This window comes from Rhyacophila brunnea, unplaced genomic scaffold (genome assembly GCF_057557595.1).
Source record: "Rhyacophila brunnea isolate RB1 unplaced genomic scaffold, BYU_Rbru_1.0 scaffold_1, whole genome shotgun sequence".
Lineage (NCBI taxonomy): Eukaryota > Metazoa > Arthropoda > Insecta > Trichoptera > Rhyacophilidae > Rhyacophila > Rhyacophila brunnea.
Genome location: NW_028232751.1, coordinates 64,241,244 through 64,247,989, shown reverse-complemented (window position 1 = coordinate 64,247,989; position 6,746 = coordinate 64,241,244). Strand labels below are relative to the sequence as shown.

The window sequence follows — 6,746 nt, the reverse complement described above, 5'->3', positions numbered from 1 at the left end:
GTTACTCGCGAACGGTTATAAATACGGGATACAACAAAAATAATATTGTTTGTAAATGAATTTGACAATAAACTCAACATGTGTGGTCCCATGTGATTTTGACAATCAGTGCCAGTGCTTGAGAAAAAGTGAAAAATATTTATTGTTGCACGGATAGTGCACTTTGTGCGGGGAGTGCGTCAAACGCTGTGAAGCGAGGGGTTGTCCACACTGTTTTTTGTTCACACTGTTGCGCGAATTCCAAGACCGCGTGAACGGCAAAAGCAATAAAATGGAAAACACCACGATGGAAGTGAATGAAACCAAAAAAACGAAGAAGAAAAGAAACGATGATGAAGAGGAAGTGGTTGGAGAAAAAGAAGAAGAATGGCAGACGGTGACCTCTGGAAAAAAACCCAGAAGAGACTCTGGGGTCACCCCAAAGGGAAACCAAAACATCGTCATGATAGCGACGGGAAGTAAAATTCCATTAAAATTGAAAATAGCGCAGATGCTGCATAAGGCAGGAGTAAAAGTACAGAAAATTTACAATAAAAATTTAAAGACGTACATCCAAGTAGAAGACGAAAAAGAAGCAGATAAAGTGAAACAAGCTGGAGAACTCAAAGATCTCGGTTTTGTGACCAAAGAGAATGACTCCTGCTCTTATGGAGTAATAAGAAAAGTCGATATTGATATGGACCTCCAAGAACTGCAAATGGAAATCAAAAGTGATGCAAAAGTAATCAACCTTAAGAGGTTGACAAGAAAAGGTGATACAGGAGAGCTGACAAAGACCTCGTCAGTCAGTATTAAATTTGGGGAGAAAATATTGCCGAGAACAATTTACATATATGGAGTCTCTTTTGCTGTAGAACCGTATGTATTCAGGGTTATGCAATGCTACAAATGCTGGCGATATGGGCATATCGCGAACAATTGCGGACGTACAGTAGAAACGTGCCCTAAGTGTGGTGAAAACCACAAAACCTGCGAAAAAAATGAGGAAATTACGTGCATCAATTGCAAAGGTAACCACGCGGCAAACAGCCAAAAATGCCCAAAGTGGCAAGAGGAAAAGAATTGCAAAGAAGCAATGAAAAAAATGAACATACCTTTCAAGGAAGCAAAAAAAAATATGTTAAATAATAGCTATGCTGACATATTAAAACAAAAAAAAATCGTAGGAAGAGATGAAAGCGAAACAATTCAAAAAACTAAGGAAAACAAAAAGAAAGAAGAAGCGGTGGTAGAAGCTTCAGGCTCAACAATAATATCTACAGGTAGTAGCGTAAAGCCTACAAAAAATAAGAAAAATTCAAAGGGGAAGACAGAGGTTAACGCGATGGGAGAAATTATGAAAGTCTTGCTGAAAGGGGGAGACTGGCAGCAGATCATTAAACAACTAATAATTAAAGCAGTGGACTGGGTATGCAAACAATTCAAAGAAGGACACTTAAAGGAAATTCTAGGGGAGGTTCTGGAGCAAAATGGATAATAAAAAACAAATTAGGATTTTACAATGGAATGCCAGAAGTATGAAGCAAAAAAAGGATGATATAGAACTCTACTTAATAAGACAAAAATTTCAATAGCATTAATCTCAGAGACTTGGCTGAGGTCAATGATTACACGATGTATCGAAAATACAGAAGGGATGGATACGGAGGAGAGCGATTCTGGTGCATAAAACACTGGCGTCTAAAGAAGAAAGAAAGAAAGACGGAAGAGCTAGACAAAATAATTATAAAGCCATTTAACAGAATAGGAGTGAGGACCTGATCGAAGGATCCCCTTCTAGAAGAGAAGAGGCGATATGACAGCGAGTCGCAGTCAAAGCCTCGGTAAAATCACAAAAAAAAAAAAAAGAGAAGGGTGGAGGCAGGGCTCGAAATGGAACGGAACGCACCGGAGCGCCGCTCCAGCTCCTGAAATTTGTAAAATTATCGCTCCGTCTCGTGGAAAAAATATGTTGAGCGTCTGAGTTAGATAGGCCATATAATAGAAAATCTGACACACTTATTTTCATAAAATACACATACGATTTGATGACTATGTAAATATCTTCAGAAAATTTGTCGAGCGCTCCGGTTCGTAATCTTTTCCATTTCGAGCGCTGGGTGGAGGTAGTCCGTGTAGATCCGACATAAATATTGCACACAGGCATACTTATTTGTTTTCATTAAGAATACACGTTTCAACTAAGAATACAAATTACAGACCAAATCATAATATAAGAAAGATACAAAATAATATTCTATCTACAAAATATCTAAATTATACCATTAAGTCGTACATAATTTTAGATAGTTTATAGATAGAAGAATAGTTTATATCTATTATGATTTGGTTGGCAGGGCTTAATCGAATTAGGAACCAACTGCAATTATTATTTGTATTTTTATTTCACCGAAAATAAGTAAGTATTGTCGAAGTGTGCATTATTTTTTTTCGATCTACACAGTCAACCTACATTTATTATTATGTTTTATATCGTACACAGACCATGGCCCCCACAAGGGGGGGGGCTGACAGGGTTCTAGCCTGGGGACCCGGGCACAGAAAGGGCCCGGTGTGGCGAGTCGACCAGATAAATGAGATAAACATGGATCATAACTTAAAAAAAGTTATTTAGCTTCGTTGTCATAATAATATTTGGTTGTACGATGCAATTTTAAATTGTGTGCCGAAATTCGACAACTCCACAATTCAAATGAATGTAAGTACATATTAAAAATCGCTAAAAATACAACTTAATTTTATCGCGTACACCATTTTGGAAAACGTTACTTCAGCGCGTCACACTGCATTTACCCTTAGCGATAGGTAGGGGGCCCGCTTCAGGATGTGGGGGCCATGACACAGACACATAGTAGATACACGTACCTACTTAAAACACTATAACTATAATAGGATTGACAAACTGTGTAATTAAAATATGAAGTGTTTCAGTGCCTAACTATTTGTTAAATACCTACCTACTCCCTTTCGTCTCGCGATTCACATCCACTTCAACAGAGATTATAATGATTCATAATACTAACCCAGGGAGCACAATCCCCAGGGAGAGATCCCCATAAAATCATCTCCCAGCTCCCATATCATAGGGGGCCAATAGGCATTGTTAAATATATAAGTAGAAGACGTAGTGAATAAATATTATTATGATATTGCATAAATAGTGATATCTTCGCGGATATATTAATTTAAAAATTGATTCTACGCAAATGTTGAACCAGATCTAACGAATAACGAAAGATTGTCAATTTTTACCACAAATTTACAATTTTTCACAATTTCTACCTATTAGCTTATCTATTTTTTTTCTAGAATCTAGACTCAGGCTGTGCTGACTGCTGAGAGCCCAGAGAACCTTCCTTTGTAGTGATAAAACGTATGGGGTACGGACAGAGTACAAAATACCGCTTCGAGTTGTCGAATATGCAACTCAAGCGCCACTCCTCGATCGCTATTGCAGTGCACGATACGGCTATTATGGTTGCATATTTTTCATAGATAAGAAACATTTTTTGTGATGTTTTAGTCAAGTGAATATTAATTAAATAATTTGATGTTTACGTAGTAGAACTTCATTATAATGGTTTAGAAACGGGGTTATTTTTGTTAATTCTTCTTTAATTGAGTTATTTATGTTGACAGCTGTTCTGTACTATAAACCATTCTTCGGAAAGTTTTAGTTGATGAAACAGCTGTCAACATTAATACAACAATAACTCTGATTCAAAACCATTAAGTGAGTATTGTCCCGTGTTTAACATATTTCAAAAACAAATAATTAATTGTGTTCTTATCAGCTAATTAATTCGTAATACGATCCATCCCAAATTGTGTCTACGAGAAAACTTGTCTTACATACGTCGATTTGTAATCCGAAATAGATGTAAATAATAAGTTGAAGTATTACGTAACCAAATGTTGTAAAAAAATGTGTTTTATCAGAAAAAAACTGTCTTCCGGAAATAAACAATTTTGGTCCTGTTTAGTGTGTAGGCTGTTTTTTTCAATCAAATGCCATTTTTTTAAAACTAGGCACTGGTAAGAATTTCTCGATTTTTTTTAACCATTTCCGATTCTAATAAGATCATATCCTGGGCTTCTACAGATTGAAGGTTTGTATTAACATATTTTGTTTTTTCGAGAAATGTATGTTAGCCACTTGCTCAACCTATTAGGTACATACTCTGACTCTACACAAATTTAAAAAAATCAATATGTGTACTTGCCAGACCCAGGATTTGAACCTGGGACCAAAGATGTTATAGGCCGACGCTCAATCGTGGGATTATTTATAGAGATAAAATTTCTTGATAATAAAGCTCTAAACGCACATGGTTTAGGTGTCTGCCTCTAATGGCAAATCCTTTGTTCTCCGAGTCAAGTCGCCTGAATAGATCTTCCAAAGTAGCGAGTTTTATAATATTACCATGTAATTACCAGGTAACCAGACAAAACAAAACATGACAAAACAGAACACAAACCAGAACAGTCAGGGGAAAAATAAAACATTCATTTTTGTGGAATTTATTTAGTAATGAAATACTAACAAAACTTAAGTTTATAAACGAAATAGGTATATATATATATGTATATCATCATCATCAGCCGAGGTCAATCCACTGCTGGATGAAGGCCTCCCCAAGCTTTCTCCAACTCTCTCGGTCCTGTGTCGTTCGCTGCCACGTATTTCCGCCGAACTTTACCAGTTCATCAACCCAGCGGCTTTTAGGGCGACCCTTTGGCCGTTTTGTACCCCTTGGGTACCATTGGATGACGGCATTTGTCCAGCGGCCGTCCTTTCGGCGAGCAATGTGCCCCGCCCATCTCCATTTCAGCTGTTTGGCAACGTCTATTACATCGCGTACTCTTGTCTGCTTCCTAACCCATTCGTTTCTCTTGCGGTCCTTTCGCGTGATGCCCAACATGCACCTCTCCATGCCTCGCTGTGTGACTCTTAGCCTTTGGACATCTCTCGTGTTGAGGGTCCACGTCTCGCAGCCGTATGTGAGCACGGGTAGCACACATTGGTTGAACACCCTACGCTTATATATATGTATATAAATATTTAATAATTTTAAAATTTTCAATTTTGAAGTGAAATAATCAACTTTTTATGAGGTATATTATAAACATTTTTTACAAAACCGTAATTTTGAAAATAATGCATTTTTTGATGCATGCAAATTTTGCATGATACGGAGCTGATGAGCCAGAAAGAATATTGGCAATTGGGAACGGTGATCTGCTCTCAGAATTAAACAAAGAAGTCATTTATTTATGGAGATGGAACATAAGCACCCAGCATGTTTTATCAGCTGTATATTGTAGAGTGGGAATAGTCGTGCATGATTATCAAAATCAGATAAATTGAAGTTTGTACGGAATGGCCAACATGCAGTGATTACATCATAAAAATTTATATACTATATTTAAAAAAAATGCAATATTTCCAAAATAACGGTTTTGTAAAAAAATGTTTATATACCTAATAAACAGTTGATGATTTCACTTAAAATCCATTTTTTTTAAATATTCCTTATTTATATATTACAATGTTTTTATTATTAGGTCATATTCTTATTTGTCCGGTGGTTGTTTATCCGGTACAAATCTTGCAATCGATTTTTAACTAATTTCCCGATTCGCTAGACATTTGAAACGTTTAGAACATACCAGAACACGATGCCAATGCATTTTTAAAATACTTTTAGGTAGAATTGAATTGATTTTGAATGAATTCTGTTTTGTATGAAAAGTAATTTCGGAAGAAATCCGTAATCCAATCCACTATTATTGGTTGCTAGCTGGGGTCCTAGCAAATAAATTATTAATATATTACGTGCGTTACTATGGAAATCAATATGACATGTCAAAATGACATTTCAGTATTATTTCTATCAAGTACAAATTTTTTTGATCGTTTAAGCTAGTCAAGTCAAGTTTATATGATTCAACATAAAATTTAAAAACCTTATATTTATAAAAAGTTCTTTTTATCTTGTAATTATTTCGTTTATAAACTTAGGTTTTATAAGTGTTTAAGTAATAAATTTCCACAAAAATCAATGTTTTATTTTTCCCCTGGATGTTCTGTTTTATCATGGAACCCTTGGTATCATATCTGTCCGGTCCGGATTCAGTAATGTACTCATGTCACGAATTAGTAAAATGTTTTCTACTCCTGAGTTTTTTTTTTGTATAACGCGGGCGGCGGGTTTGAAAGTCCAAAACTCCGAAGTTTGTTCAGTTCGGCTCGGAGCGGAAAGCGATGCGGCCGCGTGAGCTATCCTCGAATTTTGGAACCGCACCGTGCTCAAATAAACAATCCATCAAAATCTCGAACGCGGTGCATCTGTGAGATTTTCCGTAAAAATAACTCACGCTTCGGCAGTATTTCTTTGTTTCGTTGCACAAGTTCATTGCTTTCAGCCTGGGCGCCACCCTATCATTTAAATTAATCAAATCACAACAGTGACTCACATTGTGTTTATTTTTATTAGAAGCACGCGGTTGTGCTAGTGAGTGCTAGTATTCAATGCATTTCGCTTCAGTGCATTTCATTTTCGGGCAGTTCGGTCGACAGTGGTCTTTAAATAATTGATAACGGTACTTATTCGTGAAAATAGTGTTGGTTAATTTCTATATTATATACAACTGTGTCATTTTTTTCTGACAGTTCTATTATAAATACATCCGTGTTTTGGACTTTAATTTTTATGTCAAGGTAATTTTGATACCGTACGATTCAT

At 36.2% G+C, this 6,746-nt stretch overlaps 1 protein-coding gene across 1 annotated transcript in view; it reads left to right on the top strand.

The window, feature by feature from the left end:
• Nucleotides 1-6,242: 6,242 nt before the first annotated feature.
• Nucleotides 6,243-6,746, top strand: part of pico (ras-associated and pleckstrin homology domains-containing protein pico) — an 83,033-nt gene continuing 82,529 nt past the window's right edge. Inside the window, exon 1 of the mRNA XM_085947979.1 lies at nt 6,243-6,721. The gene's annotated coding sequence lies outside the window, so the exon portion shown is untranslated. The remainder of the gene's footprint in view (nt 6,722-6,746) is intronic.